The sequence below is a fragment of the Rattus norvegicus genome, chromosome 20 (genome assembly GCF_021556685.1).
Source record: "Rattus norvegicus strain SHRSP/BbbUtx chromosome 20, alternate assembly SHRSP_T2T, whole genome shotgun sequence".
NCBI classification, from domain to species: Eukaryota; Metazoa; Chordata; class Mammalia; order Rodentia; family Muridae; genus Rattus; species Rattus norvegicus.
The window spans coordinates 48,850,122-48,862,877 of NC_141553.1; the positions used below are offsets into that span (position 1 = coordinate 48,850,122).

Below are 12,756 nucleotides of genomic sequence, written 5' to 3' on the forward strand. Positions count from 1 at the left end.
AGGTCATGGCTAAGCCTGATATTCCTGTCTCATTAACCAGACCTTCCCTTTCTATCAGTGTGGGGGGGATGGCTGGGGGAGGAGAACAAAGACAGGGCCGTCCTGGGCAGCCAGGTTCCAATCTCAAACCTGCAATGCTCCTGCCTCCTAGGCCCGCTGTGCCACATACCAGGCCTCTTTCTACTTATGGCTGTAACCCAGAGTTTTTCCTTGTCAAATGTACCTCAAGGCTTGAGCTCCTGAGACCATTTTATTAACGTTTTGGCCCCTCTATCTGCACCTCAGGGAACCGCTTCCCACCAGGGCAGACACTGGTTAGATAACCGCATGCAAGTTTAATGGAGAATAATATTTTAGGAGTTGGGGATTTGGTTCAGTGGTAGAGCACTTGCCTAGCAAACACAAGGCCCTGGGTTCGGTCCCCAGCTCCGAAAAAAAAAAAAAAAAAAGAATAATATTTTGAAAAATAAAAGACCTCTGTTGTCTTATTAGAGTAAGAGATAATATACATTACATATACATAAATAGAGATACCATACTATGATACATAAATTTGTTAAAATATACACGTCTATATATCTACGTATACATGCACTTTTTTTTCCCCTCAAAGAATACAGACAGAACAAAAGTTAATATGAGACTACTGGTGTCCAAAGTCAGACTTGAAGCAAAACGCCGAGAACAAGCCAGAGGGTTAGGCCTTTTAAAAAAAACAGCGTGGTCGCCCAAGCCTGTAATTCCAGCTACTGGGGAAACTGAGGCAGGAAGACTGACAGTTCAAATACTGACTAAGCTATAGAGAAAGTTCAAGGGCAGCCTAGGCCACCTAGGAGACACCCCCACTCCTCCAGTCCCCCATCCCCCACCCCACCCCCCATCCCACCCCCCTCCCCCCCACACCCCATACCACACACACACCCTCAGAAAGTAGAGCACAGCACTAGGGACCGAGCTTAGCTCAGCGCTAAAGTCCTTGCCCAGCATCCACAAAGCCTGTAGGTCAAAAGCAAACACCACCAACCGAACAACAGCAAATAAAACGTGTGGTGAAGTATTCAGTTGTGAGCTTCCTAACGCATTCATTACAGACTTCTGAATGACACCGTTAGTTCTAACTCCAAGGAAAGGGGCAGGTACTAGACTCTGCCAGCACCCAGTTCTCACCGGCTTGGGAGCCAGAATGAGGCAGGGGCAGAATTCAGATGGGTTGCTCGTGTTAATATAGAGAGGGCAGGATGTCCAGATCCATAGGGAGGGTCACTGAGAACTCTACCGCACCACCTTACAGCACGTAAAGTCCCTTCCCCACACACTAGGTACCCAGGAGTGCGTGCTTCACCATAGAGACCAAAACAACCTTAAACGCAGTCTGCGCCATCTGGCAGTGTCTGCCGCTGATTGGGCATCATCTGACTTCTCTTTGCACATGTTTTTTGCACAGGCATGAGCAGTAAGTCAGAAGTCCTATTCTTTTCTCTCAGTCCTCTGCTCAGCTGGGCTGAAAGTGGCGCATCGTCCTGTTTACATCCCACAAACTATAGCACAGCACGTGCTTTTCCTGAGGACGCTGGTGCGGGCATCTCCAGACTGCCGAGTGGGTGGTCTAGCCTTCCTTAGAGCAGTCTTTAGGATCAGGGGAGATGCCACATTCTGACAGGACCTTCATGTTCTCCCTGAGGTTAATCAAATGATAAAATCAAACTTGAACCCACTTGGGGGTTGGACCTCTGCACCCCTCCCTGGGGCGGGGGCAGCACCTAAGTAGGGGGCCCCTGGCCTGTGTCCAGAGGTACATATTGGAGGTTGATTCTGCCAGCCCTCCTTTCGGCTCTCCTCATGAGATCCATTGCAGTTCATTCCAGCTTCTTCTGAAAGTTAAAAATTGACGTTACAATTTTGCATAACCTTTCCCAGTGTCTGGCATTGTTCTGATCCTTGTGCTCTGCGTGCCCCCTCCCCCTCTCTGAGCCCCCCCCCCGGGGGGACAAATCATAATGTCTGCCTATTGATCTGCTATAAGTCAACCCTCTTACAGCCTAGAAGTCACATCAGATTGACTGGGATGCTTCTGTGAATTCAGCATTTTCGGTAAACATTCCTTCTTGTCTTCCAACTTGCGAGCTGGGGCAGAATTCTCTGCCTGGAGGTTGTGGACATCAGAACTGCCCATATTTAAGGCTCCGGGCTAAATTTAGCCTTCGCAGCTGCTATTCCAGCAACGGAGTGTGGGCTTACCCAGCTGTATTTTAAGCTGAGCCCCACATTTCCCTCTGTTTGATTTTGTTATGTTCTGCAGGATTTTGCTTTAACTACCAAAAATATCAAGAGTTTTCTTATGGCTTTTTAACTAAGTAAAGTCAACCAAAGTGAACAAGGACCCGATGTCTAGCAGTAACGTGGCAGGCTGAGACTGGAAGGGACCTGTCCAGCCAGGGGGAAAATGCTGTGTATGGCCCTGGGCTAATTGTCTGAACTTGTTGGGGGTGGGGAATGATCTCGATTGCTAATTGCATGTTCCAGAACTTTACTGTTTAAATGCATTTCCAACGGTTTTGGAGACTCCAGGCTTAAGGACAAAATAGTATATATGCATTGGATGCTGCCATCTGCATTAGGAAATAGAATGTATTTACATCGGCAGATAATGTACCTGGAACTCTTCTCAGGCCCTGGCAATGCTGGCTGTCTCTGGAGGGAAAACTGAAAGACTGGGACCCAGAGGGTCAGGCTGGAGTCCTTGCCTGTGACTGTGTATTCATTTCTGCTTTGATGCTTTGAAGAACGCATGGTTCGAGTCTCTATATGTGAACGTGTGACACAGTGACTTACGTATTCCACTATTTCCCCGGTAACCATAATGCAGCACCTTCTACTGCAGAAACTCCGGGGAACAGGTAAATTCTATACTAAAATGTGAGCATTTGTGTAAATTTGTAACATACCTACAATGAACACACAGACACACAGACACACACACACACACACACACACATCACACACTGGGGTATTGCTTATAATTTAGGACATCATTGTATATTGGAGGGTTTAAAAATAGCCTACTGAACCAAGAAGTTAGAAGTGTATACGCGGGGCTGGGGATTTAGCTCAGTGGTAGAGCGCTTACCTAGGAAGCGCAAGGCCCTGGGTTCGGTCCCCAGCTCCGAAAAAAAGAACAAAAAAAAAAAAAAAAAAAGAAGTGTATACACTGTTTGTGTGCCAGTGTCTCTCATGTGTATTTGTAGTGTGTGTGTGCGGGCGTGCTTATGCACATGTGTGTGTGCACACTGGTGTGTTTGCACATGTGTACGTGTATGTGGAAGCCAGAGGATGTCGGCCATCAGTGTCCTCTATCGTTCTCTCCCATATATTTTGCCTCATGGTCTCTCGAAACCTGGAGATAACTTAGTTAGACTGCATGGCCAGGGAGCCCTTTGGATCTACCAGCCTCTTGGAGCCATGCATGCCTCTGGCTTTTATATGGGGCTACGGGGCCCAAACTCTAGTCTTTGGTGTTAGACAGCAAGTACTTTATTCATTGAGCCGTCTCCCTATCCTCAGTCTGAAAAAGTCAGTAGAACCTAATTCTTCATGGAGGAATTGTGGGTAAGGGCTGGTTTCTTCTCTATTTCTGTGTGTATACATATTTCAAGCCAATGATTCCTCTTAAAAATGACTCCTGGTCCTGTGTTTTCCAAACAGTGTCTTACCCAGGATGTCTTCTAAGAAGTTCCCACAGAAGCGAGCCTCCTGGAGTTAATATCGGTCTCCTATTAGAGCTGCCTGGATTTCTTCTGATTTTCACTTATTTGACATCATCCAGGAATGACTCATAGGTGCTAACAGAGCAGCTCCCTTCACAGGCTTCCTGAACAGGAATCATGGGCTCACTGTGGGCTGGGTGCACAGGGTTAGCAGGATGAAAAAGACATAATGTAGCGCTATTCCTGCAGGAATAACCATCCCTGTTCTAAGACTTTTATGAAGAAGGAAACGTTTTCTTACATTGATGCTAAGCTTTAAATAAAACTCTTCTCACTCCTCAGCCTCATGCGTGGCTTCCCATCCTCCTGAAGTCTTCCCACAGGATTATTATTTTAAGTATCATCTTCACTAGAAGTGATAACCTTCAAAGGCAATTGCGATGGCTTTCTCTTACTGGAGTAGCCTTAAACCAATAAAAGACCAGAGAGAGGGGTGGAGAGGTGACTCCGTGGTTAAGAACATGTGCTCCTCTTGCAGAGGACCCCGTCCTCAGCACCCATGTGGTGGTTCAGAACCCTTTATTCAGGTTCAGGGAGATCCAAGCCCACTCTGGTCCCTGCAGGCACTGTACACATTGGGCATACAATACATACAAGCAGGCAAGACAACCAAACACATACAATAAAATTAAATATGATTTGAGGGCATAAGAGGAAGAAGCCACCTGGTCAAGAAAAAGATAACAATACTGAAAAATGATAATTACATTGTTTAATAAAGGAATCCTAGGGGTTCCTGTTTGTTATAGCATTTTAACTTCCTCTTCTAGTTGTAAACTCAGGGTCAGTATACTTACTGTGCCAAGAACAGCCTTTAAGTTGTGCCTACAAAGAAGCTAAACTGAAATGCTTGACAGACACCGAAGGTGAAGTGGAGTTAAAATGGGGGTGTGGGTCAGGTTCCAAAGGTCTCAGCATTGGGAAGGAGGACTGACAAGAACCTAAGGAAACACCAGAAGGCAGCTGGAGGAGGAGAAGAAACCCAAGACCTTCAAGGTGCATGGCTCTTGGCACCCAGAAAGAGCATTTGTCTTGCTGTGTCCCTGCTGGGGTTGTCTGGAATTCCAATGACTGCATCATGGTAGCACAGGGCCAGGCTGACCCTGACACACATTTTTAAAAACTAATGTCACAGAGACTCTTGGCCTCACAGCAGCCTCCTTTCCTCGGCCCCAGTGAGCCTTCCATCAGTTACCTGGTTTCCAGCTGAAATCAGCATTATCTATGGATAGAGCAAATCACTCCCTGCCGATCAGCTCAGAAGCAACATAAGTCTTCTCACCAGGTGGGCAGAAATGACCTTCCTCACCTGCAGATTCTCCTCATCATGACCATTTTCTTCTTCATATCCTCTGACACGCTTGCCTTCAAGTGACCCTACCTCTCTTCCCTCTAGGAGAGGGTCCTATGTGATCTTTCCCTACCTCAGTTTCCCTTCTTTCTACTTAGGATCTGTTATTTTGTCCATTTTTTTTCTTTGTGGCAGACAGACTCCAAACTGTCTGCCTCCTGAGTTTTGTTTGTACCTTTGTAGAAACTCTTCCACTTTGTTTGTGTGTGTGTGTGTGTGTGTGTGTGTGTGTGTGTGTGTGTGTGTGTGTGTTGGGGGGTAGGCAGATGGGGATGTGATGGTTTGCATATGCTTGACCCACAGAGTGGCACTATGAGGAGGTGTGGCCTTGTTGGAGGAAGTGTGTGACTGTGGGGTGGGCTTGGAGAACCTCCTCTTAGCTGCCTGAGGATGCTCAGTCCATTCCTGGCTTCCTTCGGGTGAAGATGTAGAGCTCAGCTCCTCCTGCACCAGGCCTGCCTGGACACTGCCATACTCCTGCCTTAATGATAATGGGCTGAACCTCTGAACCTGTAAGCCAGCCTCAATTAAACGCTGTCCTTTATAAGACTTGTATTGGTCATGGTGTCTGTTCACAGCAGTAAGACCCTAACTAAGACAGGGGACCTGTGTCCTAGATCGCGTCTTTAATAGAAAATGGCAAAGGTGACATCTGCTGTAGTTTGGGTCTTGGGTGTCCACTCCTGTTCCTTTCTGCGACTGTGATAAAATATCTGGACCATGAGCAACTTGGGAAGGAAAAGGTTGATTTGACTTACACTTCCAGGTCACAGTCCATCACCGAGGAAAGCTGGGGGCAGAAGCTTGAAGAATCCATGGAAGCAAACACTTCTTGCTGGTTCACTCGTAAGCTCAATTAATAACCAAGACCACCCCACAAATACGCTCTTAGGCTAATCTGATCTGGGTAGTCTCTCCAGAGATTCCCTTCTGAGATGACTCTAGGCTGAGTCAAGTTGACAATGAAAGCTAATTGGGCAGTGTCTCCATCTGTTGAAGGATTTTCCCTCAATCTGCACTATGAGGAGGTGATGGGGTTTTTAGGGGCTGGCAGATTTAGGCCATGGGAATCATGGCATTGAAAGGGACTTAAGGGTCCTGGTCTCCGTTCTCATTACATTCTGGTTGCGAGCAAAGTGGCTTTTTGCTCCATATACACGCACTACCAGCCCAGCAGCAACAGGGCTAGCCAACCATGGGCTGAAAACCTACAAAACCATGGACCCAAGCAATACAAAGCCTTTGTTTTTCTAAGTTGATGTCTCTCGGACACTTGTTTCAGCAACAGAAGGCTGAGATAATGTTACTCCTGGGGTTTTATTACAAAAGCTTGTGGCTTTGCCTCCTGTAAGCAGACTCATCAGTTCTGTCCTTGGCTGCCTTTGATGAAATAAGCACACAGAGAGGTCTGCATAGCAAGGAATTAAGAGCAGTACAGCAGGGGAGTAAGCCTCTTAGTCTGATAACCCAGAGGGATCGGGCCCTGCTGAGAACTGTGTGAGCTTAGCAGTGGGTCCTTCCCCAGACAGGTCCTCAGATGAGATCTGCCAGAGGTGAACCTTGTTCAGAGATCCTCTAATTGTGGCCTTGTGACACGCAAAAAGGTCCTGCTCTACCGTATCCAGATTCCTGACCCATAAGGACAGTGGGTAGTAAATGTGTGTTGTCTTCAATTTCCAAATTTATGAGTTTGTTACACAGCAGTAGAGAGCTAATGAATCCCTCTGCCTTTCATTTCTCAAAATTACAAATATCTTTCCAACTCCTTTGCAGCTCCTGAGCCAGCCCACAGCTGCTCCCAACCACACTCTGTCCCTTTCAGCTTTCTGCCTCACATCTGGTTGTGTGGATGAGCCTGGGTAGCCATGTTGGTCTTGCATCCCTGTGACAGAGAACAGAGAGACCACCTCACTGTTCTCCATGACCATCTTGTTTTGATCCCTTGTGTTGGTCTTCCCTGAACCACCCACCTTTCCCCTCTCTGGGACTACTAGTCCACATCTTTCCTTCCTTCTCGAATCTCTACCACCCTCTCCCTATCCTGTCTTTTACTGATGAATTTGCTTTGTATTTCCCAAAGAGGCAGAGAGTAGGTGATCAGCAGAAGGGTACCCCTATACCCACCCTGGACCCATGAACTAATCTGCGCCTGCATCCAGTTCACCTTCCCAGACACATTTCTCTTACCTAAGTGTTGGAACCTCACTGAAGGCTACCCTCTACCGTGCGATTGACTCCCAGATCCAAGTCTAGAAGTTTCTGTGGCTCTTGCAAGTTGAGTTTGTCCCTCTGATGGGTTCTATCCATTCATACAGACCAGCATTCTAAAAGAAATGGCCTCTGTTGGGCTCATCTTCCTCTCTTGCATGCTGCTGTTCAGTATTCCCGGTCTTCTGAAGCAGACTCTCTCCACTATCTCCAGTCTCTCTCTCGAAACTCCTGAATCTCCTTTCAATCAGGTTTCCCTTCTCAGGTCACCAATGACCTCCACCTGGCTACATGCAGCAGATTATCCTCAGTCCCTATCTGCCCACACCCAGCAATGGTAGTTCCTCCCCAGAAGACTTTCTTCTCTTCCCTTTGGGGCACGGCTGACCTCTGGGTTCTCCCCACCCCCACCCCTGACCCTGTGACTAGCTGTTCTTTCTCACCCCCACCCCCTCCCCACCCTGCTTTCCTGCCGGGAGCCCTGAGGCACAGTCCTCAGGATCCTTTTCTCCCTGTATCTTCTCACAACCTCAGCATCACCATGTGCTGAGAACAGCAGCGTTAGGTGTCCAGCCTGGATCGCTCCCAAGCTGTGTGCGCCTGTTCCAGCCACCTATCCGACATCTGCACTCGGATGTCTAAGAACATTTCAAACTCCTCATGGCTAAAACTGAACTGACTTCTATCCAGTGCCACTTCTTCCGAGGTCCTTGCGTCTCACAACTCCATCTTCCCAGTTGTTGATAACAGCTTCATGGACTTGCCCTGGGTCCCTTGTCTCCCATGCCACAAGTTCCTGAACTCACTATGACGGCTTTACCCTTGCAAAACAAATTAGGGGCCTAGGTGTCCTCTCCTCATCTCTTCGACTGCCACCTTGCCAGCCCAGGCCACCTGTCACCTGTCACCCCAATAATTTTCCTCTCTCCTTTTAGCCTGTGCCCTGGCCCTTTGTCAAGCTGCTCCCAACACAGACACCAGACTGGTCGGTTTAAAGGATAAATTCTATCACTCTCCTAATCAACCTTTAGAAACTTCCCATGCATCTACTCACCGTGAAAGCCAGTCCCTGCGGGGGCCTGCATGATCTGTCCACTGCACCCCCAGTCATTATTTCTCTGAAGTCTTCCACCACTGACCCTCTCATTCATTCCGTTCCAGCCACAATCTCCTGTTGTTCCTCTAAGCACAAGGAAGCTTCCGCTTCCACTCTGCTCGCAGTAGCCACAGCATCCGGCACCTTCTCAAGGCCTTACGCCCAGTGGAAGATCTCAGCAAGGCTGGCCCTAACCTGCCTTGCTGAGAATGGCCACCCGGTCTTCTCTTTTCTCTGCCCCTCTATTATCTTTCTCTGTATCACCCAATCGGGTTACAGCTTACTTATTTCCTAGCTGTTACCTGCCTGCTACCACAAATCACAACCTGCCTGAGAGCACTTGACTAATAGTTTACTTCCGTATTCCCGTTGGTGCCTGGCACCCGGTAAATAGTCAACAGAAAACACCGGAGTCATATCATGTTGGTGTTAAAAGATGCCTGCCCTTGGTCTTGAGAGGTCTTGAGGTTCCAGCAATGGGGACTATGGTAAGTCTGACGACCGGGATCCTATTTGATGCCTGCAAACTTGATCAGTTACCTTATTCTGGTGAGCCTCACATGGACCTCTCTCATCTCCACATTCGTATTTCAAGTAGTGTAATTAAGCTATCTATATGACTTGATACCTTAGGGTACGTTTTTTAATTCTCATCCTAGAAACTGTAAGGTATTACTGTTGGTTGACAGACGATTCTGCTGGGCTCCTCCCAGGGATCTAACATCAGCACCCGAAGCCTGCCAGGAGCAAGCTGGTGCAGCAGTGGCAGCGTATAAAGAGGACTGCTTGCTACCCCAGACCCCTCTCTCTCTCTCTCTCTCTCTCTCTCTCTCTCTCTCTCTCCCCCTCCCCCTCCCCCTCCCCCTCCCCCTCTCCCTCTCCCTCTCCCTCTCTCTCTCTCTCCTTCTATGTCTCCCCTTTGTCTGCCTCTACCCCTTTTCAAGGTCCCCACTCCCTTCTCCCACAATAAGTTTTCTTTGTGCTAGGCCTATGCCATGGCATAAATTCTCAGGGGGACACTTTGACATGGGCTCCCCAGGGATCCTTTATCCCTCAGCCGCATTCTAAAGCATCGTATGTCATAACGCTTCCTCCACAGCCGTCCTGATGAGGAACTGTGGTCTGCCACACTTGTGTGATGTGTATGAAGTCTCTTCCCATGCCAGGTGCTGGTACCCAAGATGATGCAAGCTTGATGTAACCGGCAGTGAGGTGGAGGGCAGGACGCCAGTGTTCCTTTTTCTTTCCTCTTTCTTTCCCCTTGCTGTCTTTCATTGTTGTTGTTTGTTTTTGTAAGTGGAAACATCTACCTTTCAGATCATCAAAATGCTCTAGGCTCCTATAAACAGTTTGAGTCCTAAAACAGAAGGTGACAGTCGCCTGTAACTCCACGTCTAAGAGAGAACTGCTGCTACGGGGGAAGGGGCACGTGCTCTCCCCGGCATTTCCCCACGAGGGTTTATAGACAGCCAACATTCAAGGACTTCTTAGTGCGGCTGCAAACACCATGCAGCGTGCCTGTGTTCGAGCTGTGCTTAACTCATTTGCACTCACGGTGGTCCTGTGAAGCAAATGCTAGTGTTAGCCCCCTGTCATAGGCAAGGGACCTGAAGTTTGATATGGTCGGGTCAGACCCCAGGCTGACCCCAGAGTTGCCAGGGGTCAGGCAGCCTAGAACTATATGACCCTCATAACATCAATTCTGAGTTCTTGACACACCTTCCGGGGACTTGGTCTTACTTGGCTGAGGTGTGTGGGCGTGAGGGCATGAGGGCGATGAAAATAAAAGCAGACACAGGACAGAAATGCTGGGACTTGGGTGGAGGGAACTCTTAGATAACAGAGCCACAGCTCTACCCCCACCCTACACCCACCTCACCCCCACCGGGGGAAGTTCATCGTGTTCATTACATAGAGTTGAAGGAGGAGGTAAGGTTATCACATTCAGATAAACCGAGAAGCAGGCTTTATGCCGTCCTGCTGGACAAAGGAGGCAGGTTTAGCTAATCTCGCTGGGAGCAGTCTTGTAGGATCAGTCTTCAGAACATAAATATCTAGGGGGAGAGAGCTATGGTGGACTTTTTTTCTTTTTGCACACACTGCCAACATTTGTACCCCCACCCTCTCCCCCAGCCTCATACCCCAGGAGCTCGGCCATTTTTGCATGGGTCTAAGCATGGGAGATCCCTGGCATACATAGATAGCCATGCCCAGGTCAACAGGACACATGGGGCTTCCTCTGCTCCCTACACGAAACTCTTAGAAACCGGTGTCTATTCCAAAGGTTTCATTCTTGCTTACGCCAATGGCATTTCTACCGTGAACCAGCCCTGGCTCTGTACCAAGCTCTCCTTTTGCCCAAACTGAGGCTATTACAGTCCCTGAAGCTGGCAGGTCTCTGGCTCTCAGAGAAAATGGGAGAAAGCAAAGGTGCCTGATGACCCTAACCTCAACAAGCCTATCTCTGTGAATCCAAGGCTAGCCCAGTCTACAAAGCAAGTTCTTGGGCAACCAGGGCTACACAGAGCAATGAAGAAACAAAAAGCTTCTACTAGGAAGAGACAAAAGTTGAGGCTTGGCCTGTTGCTATGCATTGTAAGGCTAAATACTGGCCCCGTACTGGCTGGTTCTGTGTGTCAACTTGACACAAGCTGGAGTTATCACAGAAAAAGAGCCTCAGTTGTGGAAATGCCCTCATGAGACCCAGCTGTAAGGCATTTTCTCAATTAGTGATCAAGGGGGAGGACCCAGCCCATTGTGGGTGGTGCTGTCCCTGGGCTGGTGGTCTTGGGTTCTAAGAGAGCAGGCTGAGCAAGCCAGGGGAAGCAAGCCAGTAAGTAACATCCCTCCATGGCCCCTGCATCAGCTCCTGCTTCCTGACCTGCGTGAGTTCCTGTCCTGACTTCCTTTGGTGATGAACAGTGATGTGGAAGTGTGAGCTGAATAAACCCTTTCCTCCCCAGCTTGCTTCTTGGTCATGATGTTTGTGCAGGAATAGGAACCCTGACTAAGACAGGTCCCCATGGTGGGGTTTCCCCCAGTAGTGAGGAAATCCTCATGTACACCAAGCGATGCTATGTAACCTTGTTTCTTAATTTTAAACCATTGGTTGAATAAAGATGCCTACAGCCTATAGCTGAGCAGAAGAGAAGTAGGCGGGATTTCAGTTCCAGGGCTTGAGGTTGGAGGTAGGGCCACAGGAGAAGGGAAGAGGAATGGAGAGAAGACACCATGAGATAAAGGGTCATGAGAAATGGACACGAGGGCTGGCCAGTCGAGGTAAGAGCGGCCCAGGCGGAACATGGCAAGTCGTACCTCGGGGTTATTGGCAGGGAAGTAGGTAAAACAGCATAGATCTCTGCCCAGCTGTAGTGCTGAAAGGCTTATTATAATCATAAATGTCCTACGTCTTCTATCTGGGAACTGAATGGTCTGAGGTAGGGTAGAAGCCCCCGATTGAGATTAAATAATCACGACAACAGACAAGTATCACTTCCCGAGTTTTATTAGCCAAAGTAGGTCATGTGACCAGCCTGGCATTAACGAACAGCAGAGACTAATATTCCCTTAGGGAGAAACAGTAACTGTTTAACAACAACACACCCCACTGACAGCTCTGACCTGGGACTTTAACCCCATCTCTCTGAAATAGTCTTTATGCCATCCGTAATGGCTCTCCTGCCCTACTGTTCATTTCGGCTCAGGGTTGCTACAAGGCTACAGAGGTGCATAGCAATTCTGTATTATTAGACCGTTTCCCATTGTGCCTGCTGGGATCCAACCCAGAGCCCCTCAGTCCCCCACCCCCCTCCTCAGCACTCTGGTATTGAGTTTCGAGTGACATTTAGCACATACATGCTCTTGCTTGTATGCAGACCTGTCTCCTTCACTCCCTGTTGAACACCCTGAAGTCCACATCCTCTCTGGTGTGCACGAAAGGCCTTTTCTCTGCCCTGGTCCCTGGTGTGCTCATGTTGATACTAAGACAAAGACGCTATATGTTGGCCCTGCAGAGTGTAGTTATCTCCTTTGACCCTTCACTGCCAAGACTGGGGGCCTTTGTCACATTTACATCTGGTGACCTCTTCAAAGCTCACCGAGAACTTGCTGGCTAAAGGGACGTAGAATCTGTCTGCTGTCCTAAGCAGGGCATGGTGGTAGGCATCTTTAGCCACAGCACTTGAACTCACTAAAATTACAGCGGCAACAGCCGCACAAAGAAAAATATTAGATAAGTATGAATTTCTGTCTTCTCCTCCCTTAAAGATCGATTATTGCAGAATGAACAAACTGAATAGAATAAATCCATATCGACAGCACATGTCCCCTCCCCACTG

The 12,756-nt window shown here is 48.3% G+C and overlaps 1 long non-coding RNA gene across 1 annotated transcript; it reads right to left on the minus strand.

Moving 5' to 3' along the window:
- Nucleotides 1–318: 318 nt before the first annotated feature.
- On the minus strand, nt 319–8,638 carry LOC147998734 (uncharacterized). Its single transcript, XR_015646036.1, has 3 exons — nt 8,378–8,638; nt 3,711–4,168; nt 319–1,871 (listed from the first exon to the last, which is right to left on the minus strand). It is a non-coding gene; the product is annotated as an uncharacterized LOC147998734 (long non-coding RNA).
- Between the last annotated feature and the right edge of the window lie 4,118 nt (nt 8,639–12,756).